General features: G+C 43.5%; 1 pseudogene; it reads right to left on the reverse strand.

Moving 5' to 3' along the window:
- Positions 1-6,541: 6,541 nt before the first annotated feature.
- LOC149157359 (18S ribosomal RNA) lies at positions 6,542-7,652 on the reverse strand (annotated as a pseudogene).
- Between the last annotated feature and the right edge of the window lie 3,383 nt (positions 7,653-11,035).

The raw sequence follows: 11,035 nt of genomic DNA on the forward strand, positions 1-11,035 counted from the left end.
TCCTTTGTGTAGCTAATGAATCATTCCTTGATGCTTCAACCTCCTTCCTTTTCTGAATTGGTCTAGCCAACACATCTCTATTTCTAAGTGAATATCGCTGCTGCTGTGCGGACAGAGCATTCATATACCCCCTTTGATACTCCTCTAATTCTTCTTGTAAAATAGTGTCACTTGCTAGAATGAAATCTGCATCTTTGTGTGCAACTGAACTCACCGCACACTCCTCTTCTTCAGTAATGTAAGTAGGCAGCTCATCTGGAGTAAAGAGGTGGTTTTCTTCACCTATTACATTTCTGTCCTCATTTGACTCTGGTCCATGCACACAATTTTTCTGCAAAGGTGTTTGTAGTGGTTGTTGTGTTGTCTGCTCTTGGGTGCGCTAATCTCTTTGTCTTATTCTATATTGTGGCTGCTGCTGCTAGCCACGGAAGTTATGATTTCTAACTTGTGGCTCGTGTTTGTTGAGCTTCACCCTTTCAAGCATCTACTCTACCTTTTTGAGTAATTTATCCATCGAAGAAGACTCTTCCTTAACCGTGACTTTATTTTCTGCTTTCACTCTAGCCCTCTTGGACAACAGATTTGCTTCAACATTGACCGCGATTTTTTGCATGTCTTCCATTGTCGCCGGTTCTATCTTTCTTAATTGGTAGGCCATATCAGTGTCAAAAACATCCAGAAATTTCATCATAGCCAGTCCCACAGGTAGCTTTAGATGATCTGGAATTTCGTTATAAACTGTATTGAATCTAGCACAATAATCTTGGACTGACACACCAGCGTTTCATTTGATTTGCTCATATTCAGCCAGAATTTGAAGAGGATTCTTTTTCACTTCCCATCGATTTAAGAATTGTCTTTGTAGTTCAGCCAAGGTAGTGATACGTGCTACCGGAAAACCTCTGAACCACTTCCTCACTTCACCTGCAAATGTCTGTACAAAGAGTCTCATTGCCACATTCTCGGCATCGATCTCATGAAGTTCATAGAAGTCTGCCATTTTGTCCACGTGTTACTGAGCAGTAATGCTGTTAGGAGTGCCATCAAAAAACGGGATTTTGCTTTGATAATCTGCAGGCATATCCTCTAGAACTTGAGGCAGAACAAGGGGTGCAAAACGGGTAGCCATCACTCTTAGTGGATTTGGCCTTGGAGGTCTTGGAGGGGTGCGTACAGTTTGTAAGGGGCTAGAAATTGGAGTTTGAGGCTGTGCCACAATATAATTATCAATTAACCAATTAGCTCTTTCAGTTTCTAAGTCTACAAGAAATTGTGGATTGGGGACAGTATAATCAACAGCCCTTTCGGATTTAGACTCAAACAACGATATTTCAAACCGCTCATCAAACTCAAGCTCTTCAAGATACTCAAAAATGTCAGGACATGAATGGGATTTGAACACGGGAGTTATAGTGCTCTCTTGATGAATGAGTCTTAGAATCAAATTGGGGTTTTTGTAGATATGAGGAGGATCTGGGTCTGGATTGGCTCTGGTATATCGTCTCGAAGCCAGCATGCTATTGAGAAAAATCACAGGACGCAATCAACTTACTCATCCTATCCAATCCTAAACTTATCATCCGAAAGCTTAGAATTATTAAGAAATAAGGGGATTTGATTTTAGTGTTCCCCAGTATGGTCGCCACTATGTTAGAACCTAAATCTGCCCTAGGCTGAAGGAAGGAAAAATTTAGGGTAACCACAAACCATGCTCAGTCTGGTAGCTAGCCCTACCAGAACAGGAGAGGGCTCTCTCCGAGTCACGCTCAGTGAATAGATAAGCAAAAAATAGTCTGAGATGACTTACAGTGAAGTATTAATCTTAGGCTAGTAAGTGAATAGGGATACAAGAAACAATTTTTATGAATGACTGAGCTTCTGGGATGGTATGGGACCAACGATCAGCCAAGAACGGAGAATTTAATACAAAGGCACAGATTAATTCGTGAGGAAAGGCAGGCGGAAAGTGTAGCAATTTAGTGTGAAATAACACGGAATGGAGAGATTGTTTAGGAGAGTGAAAAGGGCATAGGAACATGAATCCTTTTCAACAGAATAAGAACACTGAACATGAAATTTTCCCACAGGTAGAGCAATAAAATTGAATTCTACCTTATCTAACTCAGAAAATTTCACTGGAAATGAACATGAATTGAATTATGAAACATAACGAAATACATATGAAAACATAAGAGACACATTTGCTACACTCACAACCACATGAATCTCATGAAACAGAGCCGCTGCCTTTCATTAATTCTCTGTCAAAAATATACAGTGAAGAAGCAGAGTTTCTTTCCCACATTCTCCCAGAAGTTACAAGCCAACCAACCCTTTGAAAATAGCTTGCATACAATATATAGAATGTGCCATGAAGATATAGAACGCCCAAGGGTTAGGGAGTTACTCGAATCATTACAAAATGGAGGTGAAGAGCCAACCATTAGCTACAGGTGTAGCGTCACAAACATGACAAATGGCTTGGGTGACCATTTGCCTTCCTTCGCCACTTAGATAGAAGCCAATCTGGAGAGAAAATACTTTAAATTCCTCCTTAGGTGCCAAAAAACTGAAATGTGGATGAGCAGGCCCACTTGGAGAAGTCGCGAATCGAAATTTCGTGAAACGGAAGCAAATTTGGCAATTTTTCTTGTGTGCGGCTCGCCATTTTCTCGGTGCGCCACGCTACTTTGGAGCCTGATTTGAGGCATTTTCAGGTGTCCAAAATGTGCTCAAGTGTGCTTGTTGGAAATCCTGTCCTGTCTACTTTCTAACCCAACTAGAATTTTTGAATTTGGTGCTCATTTGCCCCTCCAAATATTCATTCTCCCAAGATTGCTTCCTGTGTGTCAAAAAAAGGGCAGAGAGGCCATTTTTGGGGTGTTTTTGACCTCCCGGAGACTCAGATCTTGCCCAAATTTTTTGTGCAAGCACCAGTAATCGTGATTTCTCATGCGGAATCCAAAAATGCAAACCATTCTTCATTTGGAGCTCCCAATTTTTAGCGTTGCGCCATAGGGAGAAAAAACTTGTGTTTTGCCCAAAAATTTGTCATGTGACCAAAATTTCCCCAAATTCCTTGAAATTTGGGCTGGAGGTTCTCTATGGGGTGTTATGCTATGCCAAAGAAGCCTCAACTAAGATTCAAAGGCGATATTGCTCTTTTGGCTCTTTTGTCTCTCTTGTTGCTTTGTTCAATTTCACCTTCAAACTCTTTATTCGGGCCTTTGCACTCATGTTTCGTGCCCTGTAATGGAAAGCCTTGTGTCTCAGTAAGGTAAGGTCCTGATCGGCCTTGTCCAGTAGCCTCTCCAAGTGCATGTTGAATCTCTTGAGATTGGCCTCCCAATCCTCATTGATCTCTTGCTCCAATGATGTGAACTCAACTCTTGTCCTTTGAGCAGCTTGGCGATGCTCACGAATGTTTTGTAGCTCCATGATTGCTCGCTGATCCTCCAGCTATTTGTTCCTCTACTCCAGGTATTTCATTTTCCACTTAGCCCTCTCCAAGTCAAGGGATAAGGCCTCAATCACTGATTGCTGCTACTGGATGATCTCTCTAAGCTCTGCATTGGTCAGTTCTGTATCTGTCTCATCATAATGAAGGAGAACGAATTCGGTCTCTCGTTCACCTGATGGCTCACCTGAAGGCCCCTCATCATGCATTGGCTCCTTACCTCTGTCTTGTTCCTGTGTCGTCGATGTAGGATGCGAGGCCCCTTCCACCCGGGTGGAGATAACACTTTCTTTGCCACTACAAACAAATGTCTACTACCTCGCTCATAGGTGATGAATACTGGCATAGTAGCGGTTTCATGGCGCTCATACTGATGTGAAGGACCACCTATCTCATGTTCTTCCTCTGATACTACCTGTGGAGTGTTGAAGAAGTCACGAGAGATGAAGTCCTCCCAAGAAATGACCTGCAATCCCAACTGATGATCCACCAAAATCCGGATAAGAGCAAAGTGATAAACACTATTGAGCTGCTACTGAGGGGTCTTATGCTGCATGAAATTTTTCATCCTCTCTATGTTTCTGCAAATGAAAAATGGGAGGTTCATCATTTGTACCGTTGTAAAGTGCATGAGAAACCTGATGTGATAGGCATATAGGCGGGAGAACCTCCCCTCACAACTGAAGCATTTCATGATCAATTTCATGAGCGGAGCATACTCATCTTTCAAATATCTGAATGAGAAGACTCTTGTGAGATGCCTCAAACAACTGGCCTTAATGTAAGGTTCATAATGATGCCTATCCACCTTCTTCTTCTTATGCCACTGTTCTCCAACATTTGGTATGTTTATTGCCGCTTAGATAGTTTCAGGTGTCAATGTGAAGGTGACCCCGACCAAGATAGACTGACCTCCATGTAGGTGAAGCACAAATAGACGGGCCAACTCATGATGAACTCTGACATTTGCCACCCTTTGACAAAATTCAAAACATGCTAGGTGCTGGAAACATGACATAGCAAGAGGGCATGCCTGCAACTCAATGAGGGTGTTTGGCTCATCCCTAACATGTTTTCCACTCCTATGATGTCTCCGGGGAGCCTGTTCTCCAGAAGTTGTATCACTGTGGGTCTCCACCTCATACTCTAATGAACCCTCAGATGCCATGACTGTTTTTTATAAACTGTATTTAGGCTGCCCCTTTGATGATGGTGAAGTTGGGTGTTGTTTGTGATATCTGCCACCAAGGGGAACAATGAAACAAAGGGAGTATTAGGAGGGGAGTAATGTAATGGGAATAGGGGTTATAGGGAGAATTTTGTTTAGGGATATGTAGGGGTTTTGGGTATTTTGACAGGTTAGGGTTTGGGGTTTTAATTGAGCAATAGGAGGAAGGGAAAGGGAATATGAGTTTGGTAGTGTTACGGTAGTGATAATAGGAAAAATGGCATAGGGGAATAAGGAACAGGGGTAAGGTAGGGAAAATAAAGCCTTAGCAGCAACAACACAATGGCACAACCCTAGAAAAATGGTTTTTTGGTGTCTTCTTATGGTTAACTTTATGAATTTTTTTGCATTTAATCACAAGCAATAAACCACCATATCTTTATCAAATTTGATGCACAAGTAAGTTTATGGAGGCTACCTTGCAATTTATGTTCTTCACAAAATTTTTTTGAGGGAGTTTGGCAAATTCTGGGCGCTTTGCCTCTATGCGTCGCGCGGAAAACCCAGTGCGCCGCACTCTGGGTGTGCACCGCACTAGTTATAACTTTGCACTAAGGGTGGGCTCTATGTGTGCTGCGCCCTGTGTGTGTGCCGCACCCCTGCCTGTGTGCGCCGCGCCCCTGAAACTTCCTCCAAACTGCTCCAAATTATGCGCTTGCACACCCACGACTTTGCAATGCTTTCCTTCTGCCTTTTATTGCACAATGACTTGGATTTAGGTGGGAGTTTGTATATAAATATTTGGAAGTGATGGGTTACATTTTTTCTTTTTCGAAAAACCCATTTTCTAATGTTTATGTTTGACAGTTTTTCACTAACTTTAAAACAACCTTGGTTTTCACTTTTCCTCTGAATTTTGGCTCAAGTGATGAAATTTTCGGCACTCTTTGCAGGGATTGCTTGACAGGAAATTTGGCCACGGAAACCATGACTACACTTGAAGAAATTAGCTGAAGACCTTTTTGAAAATTTTGTCACCAATAAGACTGTTTGACTTTTCTTCAAAACAATGTTTTGAAGAATAGTCGAAGTTTATCAATATGATGATGAAACTCTGTGAATCATTACTTTGCAAGGGCATCACTCTGGCCTGCATGGATTTACTGGACCTATTTTAAGACCAAATTGATTAATCCCTAGACCTAATGACCAAAAATGACTTTTGTCTGTTAACAGCCTAGACCTTGACGGTTATGGACGTTTGTGATTATTGACAAATGACCTAAGCCAGCAGGAGCCAGACATGAGGGGAAATGACTAGCATGACCTTCTCCATCAAATCATGGCATGCCCCTAGTGGAATGCAACTGAGTGAATGGAGCGGGACACCTAAAAATGAAATGCATAAAGAGTTTTGATCTCTGACGGAGGGCTGACCAGACCGACTCTAACAAACCAATAATTGGAATTGTCTATCCCTAGCACGATGCAATTTGAGAAGATTTCCTTATCCTCTCAAACTAGGAAGAAAAACTTGTTGGCTACATCAATGTAGCACACATGTGGCCCATAACATTTAAGGGCATCACAAACCTATTATTGCCTCAAACTTCCATGGCCTAAATGGCCATAGTCACTCTAAGAAGCTGGCCGCGAAGGGGAACCTCCATGTAGCTAGTTAACAGGCTGAGGTCTTGTTCATTATTGGAATTAACTAGAAAAATCACTCCACCAACTAAGAATAGACATGCACCACCACCCATAGAATCAAGAAAGAGCTCTCAATCTATCAATCCTTACTATGTCTAGACCTGGTAAGTTTCCCCATGCTGAGTCAAATTAAGTTGCGGGCTCCACTCCTGGTGATGCCCTTTTGTCAATTCCTTTAAGTTTCAACCTTGTGACCACACTCCCCCTGGAACCCAAACACTCTGATTTCTAAGAAGGTGTTGGCAGAGTCCTTAGAGCAACATCCACCGATCCTTGGTCGAAATCGTTTAGGGTTGGGACTAGGATGGTATCTGATCGTCTTTGAGCCCCCAACTTTCGTTCTTGATTAATGAAAACATCCTTGGCAAATGTTTTCGTAGTGGTCTATCTTTCATAAATCCAAGAATTTCACCTCTCACAATGAAATATGAATGCCCCCGATAGTCCCTATTAATCATTACTCTGGTCCCAAAATCCAACACAATAGGACCAAACTCCTATCACGTTATTCCATGCTAATGTAAACAGAGCATAAGCTTGCTTTGAGCACTCGAATTTTTTCAAAGTAATAGCGCCGGAGCTGTGACCCAGCCAATTAAGGCCAGGAGCACAACGCCAACAAAAGGGGCGGAAGGGTAGGTGCACACCGAGTAGGTGGACCGACCTTTATGACCCAAGATCCAACTACGAGCTTTTTAACTGCAACAACTTAAAAATATGCTATTGGAGCTAGAATTACCATGGCTACTGGCACCAAAATTGCCCTCCAATGGGGATCCTCATTAAGCGATTTAGATTGTACTCTTTCCAATTACCAAACTCGATGAGCCCAATATTGTTATTTATTGTCACTACCTCCCATGTCAGGATTGGGTAGTTTGCAGGCCTGCTGCCTTCCTTGGATGTGGTAGCCGTTTCTCAGGCTCCCTCTCTGGAATCTAACCCTAATTCTTTGTTTCCCATCACCACCATGGTAGGCTTCTATCCTACCATTGAAAGTTGATAGGGAAGAAATTTGAATAAAGCATTGCTAGCACAAGTGTTGTGCGATTCGTCGAGTTATCATGATTCACTGGAGAAGTGGGAAAGCCCGCACTGACCTTTTATCTAAAAAGTGCATCCCTTCCAAAGAGTCGGGACTTGGTGCACGTATTAGCTCTAGAATTACTAAGGTTATCCGAGTAGTATGGTACCATAAAAAAAACTATAACTGATTTAATGAGCCATCCGCAGTTTCACAGTCTGAATTATTTCATACTTAGACATGCATGGCTTAATCTTTGAGACAAGCATATGACTACTGGCAGGATCAACCAGGTAGCATCCTCCCACTTCAAAGGGCATTTCGGGTGCTCTCTTACCAAGAACCAACCTAAACACCCATCAAGTCAAAGAGATATCAAAATATCATGTAAAAATTTTATGCCTTGCACCTCTTGCATCCCAAGAAGGAAGCACACACAACATGGCAAGGACATGGCAAACAAATGGGTAGACCTACCAAGCCACAATACACCAAGGCCACTTCAGAGTTTTCAACCATGCAACAACCAATAAGAAAACAAGTGATCACTCACCCACTCCCTTAGAAATGCCTCCAAAAGCCTCCACACCCCGCACCAAGGCCACCTAGGAGTCCACTAGGATAGCAGAAACGGTGGACCTCAATCTCTCGATCACCTGCGGTAGCCTCGATGCAAAGGAAATAAATGGAGATCGACCAACCATGCAACCTCTACATTATAAATGAGCCCCAACCCTCCCCACCCTGCACCGAGGCCAGCTAAGAATCCACCCGGATAGCAGCAATGATGGACCTCGATCTCCTGATCGCCTGTTGCAGCCTCAATGCGAAGGAAAAGGAAGGAAATAAAAAGAGGACGACCGACTACAGATCCTATCATAGAGAGGCCATACAAACCTCCCCACACTGCACCGATGCCACCTAGGAGTCCACCCAGATAGCAGCAACAGTGGAGCTCGATCGGATGATCGCCTACAGCAGCCTCAACACAAAGGCAAGGGAACGAAATAAGACAAGACAAACCGAGCTCGTAACCTCCCCTAGAAATGCCCCCCAACCCTCCCCTCCCCACACAGAGGCCACCTAGGAGTCCACCCAAACAATAGCAATGATAGACCTCGCATGATCACTTGTGGCAGCCTCAATGCAAAGGAAACAAAAGGAAATAAAACAAGACCAACCAAGCCCACAACCTCTCTTATAAATGCCCCCCGACCCTCCCCGCCCCACACCGAGGCAACCTAGGAGTCTACCCAGACATTAGCAACAGTGGACCTCGATCACTTGACCGCCTGCAGCAACCATGATGCGAAGGCAAAGGAACGAAATAAATGCAAATCAAGAGGTTTGCTACATAATACAAGAACATATCCAAATAGGAGGACGAATCAAGTAGCTCTGCACCCCACGCACCCTACGTATAGGCAACCTAGGATATTTCCCACAACTTTACCAACTAGACAATGAGTAATTTTCACCTACGACCACCTCCACAAAGAGGAGGGAGGTCAAAGCATTCCACCTCAAAATCCTTCTTCTAGATAGCCCCCACCATCGACATAGCAAGCCTCCTCCCCATTGGACCATGAGTGCATACACAATTGAAACAAAAAATGCCCATAAACATTGTGACTTAACATTTCCAACCACAAAAGCTTGCCACGCACGTGAGCTGAAAGGAAAAAGTCAACCACTTGATTAAAAATATGGGCCAACACATCTATCAAAACCTCAAAGTCAATGCAACCACGGATGATGTGAACTTTGAAAGGAATGAAAACCCTTAACTTTACAATAAGGAGAATCGCTCGATGGAAAAAGCAAGCAAGAGGGAGGGCAGGTGGTTTACAACCAAAAGCATTCCACGTTCCTCTTAAATATATGCATCTCAATCGACAATCCCAACACGGAAAGAGTAAAAGAACAAGAAACTGACACTAAAAACAACTGAACAATGAATAGGCTAGCCGTCACAGGGAGCCACACCACAACAACCCCTACAACTCTGAGAACTTAGAGCAAAAGGGGAATTGTTCACATATGCCTCCTAGGATAAGCATGGCCAACATCACCACTCATGTGCTACCGAGTGGGTATGGAGAGAAGATGAAAATCAACCACCTTACAAACAACCCAAGGCCATTCTTGAGGAAAACCCAAAAAACCAACTCAATTACCAACCCAACTTTCACATGGAAAGCAAAACCCTCCCCACAAAATAGGGAGGAGGTGAACAATATAATGAGGAGGAAATTCCAATGGATCCACACATGGTTTCCCAGCCCAATCAAAATTTTCTATTCACAACAATCGAGGGGCATGATAGTGACATGAGCATGACAGAGTTTTAGGGTTTCCATCTGGGACGACAACAACGAAGGCTCAAAGGAGTGTTGAGCAAACTTTAACATTTTTATTGTTTGAATGGGCAAGAGGGATGGGGATGAGCATGGCCAACATCATTTCTCATGTGTTACCGAGTGGGGATGGAGGGAATATGAAAATCGGGCACCCTACAAATGACCCAAGGCCATCGTTCAGGAAATTTCGACAAAACAACTCAATCACCAACCCACCTTTCACACGGAAAGAAAACCTATCACTTATATCATTTGGACTGTTATGAGGGACCATGACGAGCCAGGGAACCACACCACAACAACCCATACAACTCCAAGAACTTAGACAGCAGAAGGGGAATCGTTCACATATGCCTCCGAGGACAAGCATGGCCAACATTATTACTCATGTGCTACCGAGTGGGGATGGAGAGAAGATGAAAATCAGCCACCCTAGAAATGACCCAAGGCCGTCGTTCAAGTAAATCCAAAAAAACAATCAATTACCAACCCACCTTTCACATGAAAAGAAAACCTATCACTTGTATCATTTGGATGGGCACGAGGGGACCAGGACGATCTAGGGAGCCACACCACAAGAACCCATACAACTCCATGAACTTAGAGAGAAAAAGGGGAATTTTTCATATATGCCTCCCGGGACGAGTATGGCCAACATTTCCGCTCATGTGCTACTGAGTGGGGATGGAGAAAAGATGAAAATCGACCACCCTACAAACGACCCAAGGCCATCGTTTATGCAAACCCAAAAAAACAACTCAATTACCAATCCACCTTTCACATAAAAAGAAAAGTTGTCACTTGTATCATTTGGATGGCCACGAGTAGACTAGGACAAGCCAGGGAGCCACACCACAAAAATCCATACAACTCCAAGAACTCAGAGAGCAAGAGGGGAATTGCTCGCATATGCCTCTCGGGATGAGCATGGCCAACATTACCGCTCATGTGCTATCAAGTGGGGATGGAGAGAAGATGAAAATTGGCCACCCTACAAATGAAGAAGGCCATCAATCAGGCAAGCCCGAAAAACCAACTCAATTACCAACCCACCATTCACACAGAAAGAAAACTTGTCACTTGTATCATTTGGATGGGCATGAGGGACCAAGACGAGCCCAAGAGCCACACCACAACAACCCATACAACTCCAAGAACTTGGAGAGAAGAAGGGGAATTGTTCACATATGCCTCCTAGGATGAGCTTGGCCAACATTACTGCTCATGTGCTACTGAGTGGGGATGGACAGAAGATGAAAATCGGCCACCCTACAAATGACCCAAGGCCATCTCTTTAGGCAAACCCAAAAAAACAA

The sequence above is a fragment of the Pinus tabuliformis genome, chromosome 5_2 (assembly GCF_031772625.1).
Source record: "Pinus tabuliformis cultivar Carrire ecotype Pingquan chromosome 5_2, CPIR1, whole genome shotgun sequence".
Lineage (NCBI taxonomy): Eukaryota > Viridiplantae > Streptophyta > Pinopsida > Pinales > Pinaceae > Pinus > Pinus tabuliformis.